The sequence below is a fragment of the Atractosteus spatula genome, chromosome 14 (genome assembly GCF_055471065.1).
Source record: "Atractosteus spatula isolate fAtrSpa1 chromosome 14, fAtrSpa1.hap1, whole genome shotgun sequence".
Taxonomy (NCBI): Eukaryota; Metazoa; Chordata; class Actinopteri; order Semionotiformes; family Lepisosteidae; genus Atractosteus; species Atractosteus spatula.
In genome coordinates, this window is record NC_142719.1 from 27843634 (window position 1) to 27858897 (window position 15264).

Genomic DNA, 15264 nt, shown 5'->3' on the forward strand with positions numbered 1-15264 from the left:
CACACACAACTTTTTGCTGCTAAACATAATTTACTTAATTTAAATAGAGATGCTTAGAGTTATAGAGATAGTGGACAACTCCACTAAAATTAATTCAATAGATTTTTTGTTGTTGTTGAATGTGACCCTTAGAAATATCCTTAGGGAAATGTATAACAGTGGGCTAAAGATACCATGATAAGTTACTGCCGCCAACAGGCTCAAACTTTATGCTAAGAAAAAAAGTCCACAGATAAATTGACCAAACCCCCCTCCAAATTTCCCCTCCAAAAATAACCTCCAGACATAACCCTCTCTTATGATACCGTATGAGTATAATAGAAAAATTAAGTGTAAATTCAATAACCCTAACCTTGACCGGAGCTGAACTAAGCAGTTTCATCTTAATGTCATATTAAAGTGATTATTGTTCTTTAACATTAAGAAATAAAAAAAATAAGGGTCAGGCTAGATTCTCATATTTTAGAAAGTGACATTCAAAGGTTTCAGATATCACAACAAAAGAAACGACCATATACTTCTGATTATGTTACGTAAATAACATTACATAAACCTGGCTGCAAACAAAATATGTAGGTGTTATTTGTGGTATGGGGGAAAAATATGACAATGATATTTAGCATTCAAAATTGGGCAACTGATTTAGATTTTTTTAATCACACCTCCGCAGAAATGTGTCATAATTCTCCTTGTAGAGTTGCGTTCCTCTTACTGTACATTAACAAGAGAAATAAAGCACCAAGACAGCAGATTGCCAAGAATTCTGCCATGAATCTATGATCTTAGCTTCTTTTTAAATTAATTTAAAATACACTTCTGTATATTTGTTTTATCTTTAGGGGGTGGAAAGTAAGATTGGCAGATTATCTTTAAATAAATAACATTAAATAAGATGTAAACACGTATGTAATTAATAATAATACAAATTTAGCTGTGCAAGAGGAATTACTCCATAATCCAGGAAAAATGATGTCACTAAAAGATAGAGCAGGACGCAGGATTGCAAAATTTCTAATCTCTTGTTTTTGTATCCCTTTGAGTTTCTATAATAAATCCAGAGCCATTCATCAATGAAGTGCTTGTTTACCAGTTTTACCTTTTTACAAGTCTTGACTTTGCTGAATAACTGTAAGAGCTACAAGAGCATCTGGCTCAGTTTGGAAGAAGAAACTTAAAAGACTTCAGGGCTCCACAACACTGTTCCCGACACTATGGGATGGCATCCTTTGTGGCAGTTTTCTCTCTTCAGCACTTACCTCAGTCCCTGGAGGAACAAAAGTCCATTATTAAAGCCAAGGCAAATGATATGCTTGAACAAAAAATCGATACTTCTCCTGCTTAGCTGACCTGAGTGACAACTTCAAAATAAATAGATGGGCACAGAGGGAGATGCTTGGGTTTTAATGAAATGCATGCGGACAGGCTATTTACTGATGATACCATCAAGCCCTCCAGTTTTACCCAGAATTCCCAGGAGTGCACCGCTTTTGCAAATGGCCCTGTTTACCTTGTAACGGATTTTGATTTCCACTGAAGTTAGGCAAGTAATGTAAAGTCTATGTGATAGGCTGTGTCATTGTGGACTCAGGTATAATGTATTTGATCCAATATTTTTGTCATGAAATCTTAAGAAAAGTCCAGGATGAGAAGAAGCAATTTGGCCCATCTTGTTTGTTCAGTACTGTAAAACTAAGTGAATCCAAAGAGAGGATTCACTCAGCTGCTTCTTGAAAAAGCCCAGAGAATCTTATCTCAGTCTCCTTTGCACTAGACTGAAGACATTTAGGTCTGTCTGTAGATGACAATCCCCAGACAATCTGGATTATTCTTCTTTTCTTTCTTTTAAATCTTTCAAAGGATATGCTCTAGTACACATTTTGTTTTGGTATAGTGACCACATCAGAACAGAAAATTCTTAAATGATCTATTATTAATGTATTTTTGAGTCTGAGCATGCTGTAACCTCCCTTGAATTTCACACACTGTACTGCATACCCAACCATTCTGCCTTCTTTTTTATTGCTTCCCAGCACTATGCCCTAAAAAAAACCCGATCTGATCTGTATAGTACTGTATATGATCTTGTGTGGATCACTTTTCTCTTATTAACATTATATGTAATTTGCTGCACAAACCCTGATTTTGACTTTTTAGAACTTTGCTGCAGTTTTATTTGTTTTACCCCCCCCACACACTTATGTACTGTAAGTAGCATCTTAAATGCAACTGTTTACTGACTATACTGCATTTTAAATCATTGATATTGCTTGGAAGAGCAATGTTCTTGAAACAGCTCCCTATAGTACACCACTGTTTACATCTGCCTATTACAGTTTATGTCACGTAAGATGATTTCCTGTTTCCTGTTCATTAACCAGATCTTGATCAATGTGTAATGCTGTACATAATCATGAATTCCCATGTCTTTGAATTTCAGTATGGACCTTTTATGAACGACCTTAACAAAAAAATTTTAGAAATATGTCATGCCATATGCTTTAGTAATATCAGTTGATCTTGCTGCTTGTTTGAAGAATACTAGGCAGTTAGACCTTCCCCTTTTAAGTCTGTTTTGACTGACCCTTAAAATATGCTTTAATTGTAAATATTCTAGTTGACCTTTTTTTCCATAATTTAAGCACTAATTGAACAAAGACTGATTGGTCAAAAGTTTCTGGTCAAGTTCTGACCCCTGTTTTATTAATTGGTGTTATGTTTACATTTAAAATTCTACAATCCTGGATAAGAGTGTCGCGATCGTAAATCCCTCCTCTTAAGGACGCTCCAGCACTTCCTTGTTTTATACTCATCTTCCGCACCTGCTTCCAGTTCCAGCCCCCCGTGCTATATAAGCCAGACGTTCCTACCTATCGGGGCTCAGCTTTGAAAGATGGACGCCCGGAAGCCCGCCTACCCGCGAGTCCAGGAGCGACTCGACAGCATAGGCTTCATGAGGGCCTACTGAGTCCAGGATTAGGGAGTGTGGTCCCGTCACTCCCTTTTTATTCCCCCAACCCTCTGCCGGATCCTGCTCCGGCTTTTAACTCTGTTTGTCTGTCAGGATGGATCACCCGGTCTTGGACATTTGCTACACTTATGGATTTGCCTCGGACTCCCTTGGACTGTGTGCCTCGGCCACCTTGGACACGGCACCTTGGCACCTTGGACACGCCCCCTGTTTTCCTTCCAGTCCCTTGGATGCCTTTTTCCCCATGTTTTCTTCACTTCCTCCTGGATTGTGCTGCCTGCATAGGGTCCTGAAAGAACGCTTCGTGACAAAGAGTCTATGAATAATATCCCTCATGTACCACTGTGTTACGTCCCAGTGTGTGTTCTCTGTGTGTTTTTTTCTGTTATGTCCACACTGCTGACCATTGATTGTTCTCCCTTCCCCATTGGCCAACCATCACACCACTGTTTCAATATGATGTCATCATCAATCAGCCTCAGCCAATCAGAACTCATTTTATTCACTATATAACATGGATGCTTTCAGGAAGAAAAGTCCTTTCGTTTGACTTCGGTCCCGTTTGGTTTTGGTTATTGCTTCGCTTCGCTTCTGGTTATTGCTTCGGCTTCGTTTGTTGGTTTGTTTTGCTTTGTGTGTGTGTATTTTCGTATAGCTTTGGCTTTGTTGTTTTGTTGTTTTTTTTGTTAGTTTCTTTGTATTTTCGTTTGTTTGTGTGTTCATCCTTGTTTTGTCATTACCTTGCCCCAGTGTTACATGTTCAACTTTTGTGTTCTTTTGTACCCTGCTCCTGTTGATTACTCTTGTTTTCCCTTATTTGTATTCCTGGTTCACTTGTGTTTTTGTGTGAACTTTTGTATATAAGGTTAGTTTAGGTTGCTGGGTACACTTTACACACTTAGTTGATTTTGTATTAGTACACTAGTTAGTACGGGTGAGTGCCGTTTGTCTTGTATGGTTTTGGGTAGTCAGTGCAGGTTAGCTAGGGTGTTGAAGACGCCGAAGACCGTGTGTTTCGGGTTTTCTTTTGTAGTCAGATTAGCTTTCCCTCACTGTCCTAGCCACCTCCATTTTTGTTTGTTATTTTCTTTCCTTTGGCACCACTCTAGTTCCTTACCCTTGTTATCACGCTTCCTAGTCCTTCACCAAAACCCCCCCTGCTTCCAAAAGAATTATCCTAAATGTTACACCCCTTTACCCCTAGACACTTGGGGTCGTAACACACTGAGAAAGCACCATTATGTCCTAGTGTATTATTAGTAGTCCCTACAGAACCTCATTGTCAGCTTTTGCCCAACACTGATGGAGCACTTTCTGTAACAGACATTATTGATGTCAATATTTCAATATTTTCTTACACTTGGACATTTTAGTGATCAATTTGTTTGAGCTGTTAACAATGACTCTATATTCATGTCTTCCCAAATCCCTGCTTGTGAACTCATTCATGCTCAGTCACTTTTGTTTGTATTCTGCTTTTTGTAAACTCAAAGAGATTCTAATTTTAGTCTCTTTCAAGAATTTACATTGGACATTCTAAATTTACCATTGATTTTACCCAAAATTTTTCCTTAATTATATCTTGTTTTTTTAAAAGATATTAAGAAATATGTTAATAACAAAATATTCCCCAGTATAAGCCTTTACAAACTAGGGCAGGAAGCAATCACTTACCATTTCAACTTTTTCTATATTCCCTATTACAATATTTCAGTTTATGCTTGGAAAACTGAAATGTACAGTACCAATAACATTATGTTATATTTGCTATACTATAAAATTACTATAATGTTTTCATTTTACATCATGCTATCTGCATCCCTGCCTGCATTAGGTGGTTTATAGCATTCATTTGTTAACCCTTTAGAATATTTGTTTTCAAGCTTAATGGATTTAGATTTAAATACACTACCATGGCATGTTCCACCTCTGTTCTTGTACTGCAGCAACCAACTGGCAAAAGAAGGATGTTGCATTTGTCTTCTATTGATGACAATAGTGATCTGCTCTCAAAGATGTTCTATTGGGTTCACGTCAGAAAAAAAGAGTTCAACTTATCTTAGCCACGGCAATAGGCCTGATTTTTGTTTTCTTGAAGGTGTACACGTGCAATATTTTCATGGTACGTCCTTGGATTCTCAGGCCAGACAAATGTCACTTCAAATTGGTTTGCAGGAATGAAAGAAACTGGTTGGTTCAAGGATTCACTAATCAATAAAGTTACCGTCAATTTGTGTCGGAGGCACTTTTGTATAATAGGAGACCCCCTTCCACAAATCACACATTCCCCGCTTCACCAAATTCAATGCAAGCTGACTTCAATAATGCAAAAGTCAGTGTAACACTCACCATGACAACTCCACACACATTGTCTTCTGTCAGTTCTGTCAAGTGCAAAACAGCTTTCATTGTCAGATCAAACACTACATCACTCTTTCTGCAACATTCTATGACCCTCAGAAGATAGCAATTTAGTCTTACAGCTATCAACATGTTACCCATGAATGGTCTCTTGAGCATGCAGATGGAGATCAGCAGCCTTTCTGCTGATGTATGTGTTTATTTCTTCCTGGAATTTCTCTTGCTGTAGCCAGAGATAAGAATTCTGATAAGAATTATGTAGATGGATCAGGTTATGGTACAGTACGGGTGTAATGACCCTCTGTCTTCAGGGATGTGTCCAGTCTTCCCATTGCAGTCAGTCTCCTGGTTCCTCTGGAGAGTCTGTGAAGCAAAACGTGTTATTTTCTGGGTAATATTTCAAACAGACTAGCCTTCAATCATGCCAATAACAACTAAATCACTTTCATTAACCAAGCATTGTCATGCTCGCTGTTTTTAACTTAATTAGAATTTTGAAAGTCTGTTTACACAGATTATTATACATTCATTTGGAGATTTTATCTTAACTCAAACACCAAGAGGAGAACACTTGGCATTTTTATCAAATACCTTGATCTTAGTATTTTGTTAATCTAAGGAACAATATTTCTCAAACAATTAACAAATCTCTATGCTCATAATTTAAATTTGTACAGTTATCTGTGTGCCTAGTAAGCTTATGATGTAAGGTTGTTACATTTTAATTGTGATTCAGTATATTTAAACTTGGACTGGTTCTAGTTTTAAAGCTCTTCTGTCACCATTCACTTTATGCCCACCAAACCTGCTTGGGCAAAATTATGATGTCCTCACTAAAATTGGGTAAATCTCTGAAAAATAAAATTGCGGCAAGTTTTAATTGTGCTCTCATTTTAAGAGAACTTTAACATAGCTTTTTTCTAGGTGACTTCATCTTAAGCCAGATAGTTACAGTAGGTGTTCAATTTTGCCTTAAAGCTATGCAGCTTCCTCTGTGATCCACAGGATATAAGGTCACCTGGGCAGAAAAATGACTTTTGGGAGAAAAAAAGTAATTTTCTCTTATACTTCAGGCAGCTACTCTTATCCAATATTACTTTCAACTTTCAACAATATGGGAATTCAACTGATTTTACCTGAAACTTTACAGGCATTCACCAATATTGCCCATTTGAGGTACTGCCCAAAGTTTTCAAGACTGAAAAATGAAATCCCATGGTTTCTTGTTGATACACTCACAGTACTCCGTTCTGTGTTTTAGAAATTTGGAATGTGAAATTATTTGTTTTGAGAATCCTATCCCATCCAGAAATACCAATCATTTTTTGTGAATTAGGCTTGTAAACATGCTTCTCTGACACTCCCTGACACAATCTGCAAGCTCCATACAGTAGGTGGTACAGTATGTATAAGTAATTTCAGTTTTCTCATTGGTCCAAATGAGCATGTCGACAGAATATCTTAAACACACTCCAACACATATTTTTTCCATGTTTTGTGTTTTTTTCTTCCATATGAGCACATAGAGCAAGCAAATGGAGGATTGGTCCCTCTCTCAATAAGGCAAGTTTCAAGGGAGACTTTATTAAAGAAGCGAAAAAGAGTTACAGTAGCAACACTATACCAGAAAGGCCAGAGAGTGTTGGACAACTAATCCCAGCACTGCTCTGCTGGTACTCCCTGATGCACCATGGTGCTTTATGTAAGTGAGTGTATTTACTGGTTGAGCCATCATCGAGCTCTCACTTAAATCAGGTCAAAAGAAGCAAAAGGCACAATATTTTTTTTTTATAATTTATGCAGTCAAAATGTACCGTAAATGTGTGAGGTGTAGGAAGTAATTTCTGAAAATCATAAGAGAGTGAAGCAAAAAGTAATTGGAAATAGAGAAAACTCCCTAAAGGATGGGTAATAAAAATCTAAAGAATTAAATCCAGCTCCTCACATTTTAAAGGTGACAATGAATTATTCCCTTCGGCTACTTTCAAATAAAGAGATAGTTGGAACATTGGAAGAAGAGTGATTGTTGAATAGCAGAAGGTTTTTGTGCAGTAATACTGTAATATTTTGGCCCATGGTTCTGCTTTAAAATAACATACAGAAAGCCGATGTTCTGCAGTGTCTAAATAATAGAAATCTGCACTTACTGTATAATGGGCGAAAACAGTATTAACTGTTCCGATTTACTTAATTTCTCAGTGTATGAAGAAATGTAAGAGAGGAAAACAAATACTATAAAAAAACACATCTGTAATTTTTATCACAGACATTCTACAAATCGTAAACATACATTTAACCAGTTTAACAGAATCTTATTTGCGTCTGAAGTGCCCTTTATCTGAAGTTCTAGATTTTGTGTCCCTAATCCAGAGAACTCCATGTATCTATAGCAATGACTCACACAGGCAGCTGCAGGTACATAAACTAAAGACTACTTATAATTACCTGTAGATTTCTTTATTTTTAGAAGAAGGATTAAAAAACTGCAGGAATAAAAAAACAACAACTAAGAGAATGTGGATAAGCTTCAAAGGTGGCAGCCTGCCTAATGTGGATCAGCATGTAGGAGGGTACACACATAGAAAGTTAGTGACTGGCAGATCTGATGATAATGTTTTTATGATTTGTGTGAAAAATACATAAAAACATCATGAATATACTGTAAGGCTCTATATAAATATGTATTATTCCTGCAAACTTTTGTTTTTTGTTTTTTACACTTTTTTGCAAAACAGGTAATGAACATTCACATTATCATTAGCATCTGCTTGCTCTTAAAAGACACCATAAAGATGTTGCTTGTAAGACACACCCATTTTATTGGTCAAAGTTAGATTTGTTGTGCTGATGACCCCTTAATGAGGGCATTAACAGATGTCTGCATTAGTCATGTTCTGTACAGGAAGCAGAATTAGAAGTTTCTAAAAGCAGATGTTTCTGCTTTTTAGTATTATGAAACTACCAGAGCTAATTAATAGTCCCATACCCAAAACACATAGCAACTGCTTACTTTTCATTGACACAATAATCCTTAAAGGTATTCTTCATTAGTATCTATGATCTATAAAACAAGGTACAAATACTGTTTCAAAAAGGTTTTTGATTCTATGTGAATATTCTTAGCCATGACAATGTTTTTCATATGAGGGATAGCATCAATTTCCCTTGCATACACCTTCTGCTTTATAGCAGTTGGTAACTATATTTGATAGGATTATTCTAGGTGGAACTGCACTTTGCAGAAGGAAGTCAATAATGAGATTAGAGCTATCTCAGTCAATCAACCATCATTGACACAGAATATTAGCTTCTGGCTCCATCTGCGAAGGTGATTTCTCGTAGATGGTAACTGTTTACCTCATTTGGAAAGTATACAAACTGCAATGGTTGGAGCCCCCCATGAGGTTATCTCTCAGCCGAACAATTGATTGCTTAAAGTTATAGGACATTAGTGGACATCAGAGGCATCCATTACTTATTTCTCATGTACCTGATTTTCACTACAGAAACCCAGTTCCTGACCAGGTTTGGTTATGTGGATCATATGGTTTTAGAGGGTTACCTGAACCCCCAGTCGATCATGTACAGTACATGTTCTGAGAGGGTAGCAAATGTGACTAAACCTTAGATCCTGTTGTAAGCACTTTTGATCACAACACCCGGAATTCCGAAACACCAAGAGCAGGTATAAAATAGGTCTTATACCTGATAATCACCACACCAGCCCTTATATGACCATGTCCCCTGAAAATATGCCAGATTGATGTGATAATTAACACAATGCTTCACAACCCGAATTCAAGATAGCAGTGAGGTTGATCTGTGTAAATTCAAATCAGTACTGCTTCAGTTTATTGAATTAGGTGAGTTTATTACATTATATAAATAACATTTATACAAACAAAAGCTCTCAATACACTCTCATTGATAACAATTTTACACTATCAAGCATTGAACTCAAGCACAAGGTGAATGCAACCTACAGTATTCCTTTTAGAGGTGTGCAAATGAGAGAGCTCGCTATGTTCCTATTGTTTAAATTATGAATAGCGGGGGAGGAGGCATCATCTGATCCATGGAGATTTGTTTGTTTGTGGTGCTGTGACCCTGCTCAGGAGCTGATCCAGCATTGCTGTGTGGAGCAAGTTGAGGGGCTGCTGGCTGGAGAGGGTGGAGCAGTGTATCGGACTTTGCTTCCCTGGTCCATTTGAGCTCTTTGCTAATTCTTCTCCTTTGTATGCTGGCTTCCTTGGGTCTGACATCCCGTCCTCTTGGGCCTAACTTCCAGGACTTCACTTCCAGGAACTAACTTCCTGGTGTTCACGGGACTAACTTCCAAGGTGTGGTTCTTGGCTTGCTCTATTTATTAGCCTCAGACAAAGACATTCCAATGTCTTGTCTGCCAGGGTTCTGATTGGCCAATTCAAATCTGTGATTTGCATTTCTCTTTCCGTCCGGAATTTGTATTGCTTCTATCAGGAGAGACAGGATAAAATGTCCAGTATTTGGGAAGATGCATAACATCTTCTGAGTAATACATACAAGTTTAATAATTATAATACTGAATTACTCATGTTTTACCCATTCTTTTGATACCAAACAAACATAGCCCACTTCTTCCTGAAATAATTATGATGCCTTATATTATATTTTAATTTAATATTTTGGATTTACACTTTTGTAAGGAAATGAAGCATGTAATGTGGCAATAAAGACAGTACTTCATTCGGTGTTTTATCAATATGGAACAAAGGATGCTATTTGATTGGGTTAAAATTCTGATTTGCTGCACAAGCAATAGGAGGGGGTTGTATCCCATTTCACCACTAGAGGGGTGACTCGGTTTTCCTAACTCAATCGATGTGGATGAGTCTGTTTTCTAAATCTGTTTTATTATAAATTGCTCTTTAATTTAAGACCAAACATGTGATATCTACGGGCATTTGCTCAGACATCCCTTGTTTCTTGAGGTTTAATGTGGTTGGTTACAAATCTTTTTGGTATAACCAAATGACTTCTTCATTTAATATCAGTAGAACGGCAGAACATGGTGTTTATGGTACATACAGTAAGATATATATGTAATAATAATTGCTTACACTTATATAGCGCTTTTCTGGAAACTCCACTCAAAGCATTTTACAAATAATGAGGACTCCCCTCCACCTATGTGCAGCATCCACCTGGATGATGCGACGGCAGCCATAGTGCGCCAGAACACTCACCACACATCAGCTATCGGTGGGGAGGAGAGCAGAGTAATGAAGCCAATTCATAGATGGGGATTATTAGGAGGCCATGATTGGTAAAGGCCAATGGGAAATTTGGCCAGGACGCCGGGATTACACCCCTACTCTTTTTGAGAAACCGCCTGGGATTTTTAATGACCACAGAGAGTCAGGACCTCGTTTTACGTCTCATCCGAAGGACGGCGCCTGTTTACAATATAGTGTCCCCGTCACCATACTGGGGCATTAGAACCCACATGGACCGCAGGGTGAGCGCCCCCTAGTGGCCCAACTAACACCTCTTCCAGCAGCAACCTTAGTTTTTCCCAGGAGGTCTCCCATCCAGGTACTGACCGGGCTCACACCTGCTTAGCTTCAGTGGGTTGCCAGTTGTGAGTTGCAGAGTGATATGGCTCCTATATAATATATACAGTATGGATTTTAAGGTACTGTATGTTTGCTCAGTTTCTTGAGACTGCAGCTTACAAAAATCCTTCCATGTATTGCTTTCTAAGTAGCGGCCCCAGAATTATGGCCTTGTCTCTGGTGTTGGTGAATCCCTTCTCTTGACTTGAGAATCACCAGGCCTACTTTGCTCATGGCCGAATGGTTTTATGGCTGTGTCTGTGCAACTCCTATCTCTTCTGGAGAGAGTGGTTCACAGTCCTCGTACCCCTGGTGGAGCCACAATGAATAGCAAATCCCCCATTATTCACAGATGCAGGCATGAGGACTTATTTGTTAGCAAGAACTGAGTAAAAACGTCAAATAATATGGCTTACAGTTACTGTACTTGTTTGTAAATACCAAGCAAATGTTTAGTGCCAATAGCGTTATTGATGAATGCTGAAGCTAAAATACTACTCTGACCTCCATCTACAGTAATCTGCTGAAATCCTTCACGTTTTTTTTCAAACCCTATCCTACACTACTGTACTGTATGTGCATTACACTAGTCCCATTTGTCATGTGTTTTTCCATACTTTACCTCTCCTATCTCCATACCTCATGCTGAAAGAACATCCAGCTACAAGTGATTTTGGTTTGGTCCCAATTTCTTCACTATCCTACAGACAAAATGGAGTTTATGAAGACACTTTGACCCACAGTAGTGTCCACACTACATTCACACTACTTTCACACTTTTGTTGCTTTAATTTCCTTGAATTTATATGGCTTCAAAACACACATTAAGTTCAAATAAACACCTTAATCTTTTCGTGACTAATTACTTATGTAAATGGAAACCAAGCAAAGTTCAAGACTTATTCCCTGAATATCTAATATACTGAGTTTGGGTTCATTGCACATTTTATGATGCACCAAGGTCTCCTCAGCACCCTGTCCCCCTGGGCCATCTTTTGAAGGCTCTTTAAAGTGAAATTATTCCACTTCTTTGTCACAGGAACCTCAGAAACATGCATGCCATGAGTATGAAATTTGACGTAAACATCTTTTAAAAAGCCCTACAGCTCTTCAATCAAAAAATGCAAAAAAAAAATTCAAAGAGCTATTGTGCTTGTTTTTTTGTTTCCTGTGGTTCTTCAGCCTACTGAATGTAATGCTGAAATCATTATTTTAAGAACTGTGCTTGGCTATTGAAAATGTATCAATGAACCTGAGATATGTGATATGTGAAAAAAAAGAGCACAGAAAATTGATGGCATCTTGGAAGTGTGAAAATTCTGACATTTGAAGTTTAAAGAAATTATGATAAGGCTCCACAGAAATATTTGTCAGTTGCAAACTCATTATAATACATCAAACAAGCTCTACCAAAATATATATTCTGTACACTCATATTTATACACAGTATTTAAATGGTTGGATTTTAGGACTGAAATACAACCACTTGAGAATATTTACTATATGTTTTTAAGTACACTAATATAGTGCTAATTTCAGCTGATAAATGGGTGTTTAGTCATGACTACTGTATTTTACACCTGTGTTTATTGCTATGGCAAGACCAACTAGACAGTGAGTCAAGGCTTCTGGGATGGTGATTGATTGAGTGCCTTGTGACTGCACTCACATTCCAGCTAGGCTATATCTATATTATAAGGTAGAGCAGCACTGACCCTGCCACAGTTGCTTATCAAAAATGAATATGCATTTTGTATTTTAATTTAAGTTTCATTAAATTGTTATTTAGCAGTGACAACCTTCTCATTACCATATTCCTAATTGGTATTTTCACCCCTGCAGTGGAATACGTGTCTCTTTTGCAAACAGAAATGTTTAGATGGTTGTGCTAGCAAGCAGAGATAAAAAACGCTCAAAAGGAAGACATTTTGTATTCTTCCCCTTTGATATTAAGAGATTAAAGGGGTATTGACAATCTTTGTGAAAGAAAACCACAGACAAGAAATACTTAGGCCTCATTTACTACAGAGTCTTAAACATAGATTTACAATGTGTATTCTCATTCTACGCATCTTGCAACTTTAAGTAAGGTAATATTCACTTTGATGAATATCGCTTACAGTACTACTGTACGATCTGTGTTATGGAAATCATTAGCATAGTAGCATACATTTTATCTTAAGGTGCAAGTCAAAAATCAGTACCGCTCTTATGATAAAGCTTGACGCATCTCTTGAAGATAAGGCTCAAGATAAGCAATAGTGAAGTACAAAGTGACCACTTAAAAGGAAAGACCTTGAAGATGTGTTGGAGAGACAGCATTGTGAAGGAGTCATGTTCTGGAGAATGAAAAACATTGTAAAAAGTTTCATGAACAACATATACAGTATATTAAATTATTTCAGGTTCATGCACAATCCTGAAAATTATTGTGCTATGATATATACAGTATCAGTCATAAAATGTGTACTATATATTAAAAAAAGGCTCATACAGTTGTTGCTGCAAAAATGTATCTTGAAGGTCAGCAAAAATATGGTGCCTGTTTCAAAGTACTCTGAACTATCTGAATCTGTTTAGTCTTTGCAGGCTTAAGCAGGGAGATAAGCCTGAAAATAAAAGATTCAGAGCCGGTACTATATTTGCTCAATCTGTATCTAGGGAGAATTTCTTTCTCTGACTAAACCTATGTAAAGTTTGCCTTTCCCTGAAATTTCTGGGTATCACTGTGCTTTGGGCTCTGAACCTTTCTTCTTTGTTAACCTTTCTTTTCCCTCTCTCCTTGGATAACGGTACCTTTTTTCTGTAAGCAAGAAGTACCTTCATGATCAGAAAAAACCCTAGGGCTTTTTTAAGAAGGATCTCATCTCATAATACAGTACCTACTTTCCAGCTCTATAGCACACACTTTAAGGTTTATGGTTAGTATGGTTTAATGAATACTAAGTGCATCTCATTGCTCTCATTAGTGCTGTTTTCCCACATCATTTGAAAACATTAGCATGTGTATGGAAAATTCAGGAATTGCTAATAAACTCATTGTCTTATTTTTAGGGGTGTGTGTTAACGAGAATCATGTGTCTTATCATGGTTGATGGAACTGGTGCTCAGCAGAGCATATCTTGTGCATGGATAAAAAAGTCATACAGAGCAGTATCTTTATTGAATGAGGTCCTTATACATTCATAATAGTAATGATGTCTGATTATGGGAGACTGAATTGGGAAGAAGCCTATTTCTTAAGGATAATATATTCTCATACCCATAAGAGCCCATATGAGAAAACTATACCTGAAAGCTTCTTCCACCAATAATTCCAAGTCTTATTTGTTCATATAATCTCTGTATTGAAAAAAGCACCTTAATGCATTCTATAAGAAGAATAAAAAAAACAGATAATTTATGAGAGTTACGAATTTTTAATTACAAGGAACAGACTTACTGATATTTCCACTTTAAGACTGAATCTGTGATACCATGATTATTTAGTTTGCTCTGTCTATTTTTCTTTTTCTCTGTGTCGGGCATTGTTTTGCTCTTTTGCCCTGTCCCCTTAAGAACAGAGTTTATCAGAATTTGATACTGAAGATTAATTCTAAAAAGAAAGAAAAAGAATGCACACCTCAAATATACCAAGATGCTTTTTATTTGATTTTTATATGATTTGATGTGTGTTAATCATACAATTCCTAATTACATCTACAGTAAATCCAGATTAATCTATTTATTCCATCTATATTTCTTTTTAAGAAAAAAGGGCTTCCTCTCATGTGGAATATCAGAAATTGAGGAATATTTATCTATATGAGATCTTTGTTTAGCCAAAGGTGTATGTTCCAAAGAAGGCTAGTCTATATTGATGAGTGATGATAAATTATTTTGGTTCAGAGAACATGTGCCTACAGTAGTTGATTTTGCTGCTGAAGATAGAGATCGATGGTGTAAGAGATCATTCCATTGGCAGTCCAATACAATAGCATCTTAATTGTTATTGTAAAATTTATCATTAGTTTTTCAGCCTTATGTTTTATCTACAATAATTTAAATATACATTATGTGTTTAGAATGATTTTAGTAAAGCCTAAATGCCTAAATGGGTTAAACCCAAAACAGTTTTCACATGAAAACAAGATTTGCATCAAACACTAATGTAGGCTGAAGTAAAACGTGCTTTTGTAAATGTAAATGTTGTAAATTTAAATAACTGTCATTTTGGGAACATTTAATTTGATATGAAGCACACAAGCCAACATGCTATTGATGAATATGAGACTGATGATTGTACATTCTTTCTTCTTTCATAGTCTAAAAAATATCTAATTGAGAAACTCAGAAATAGTT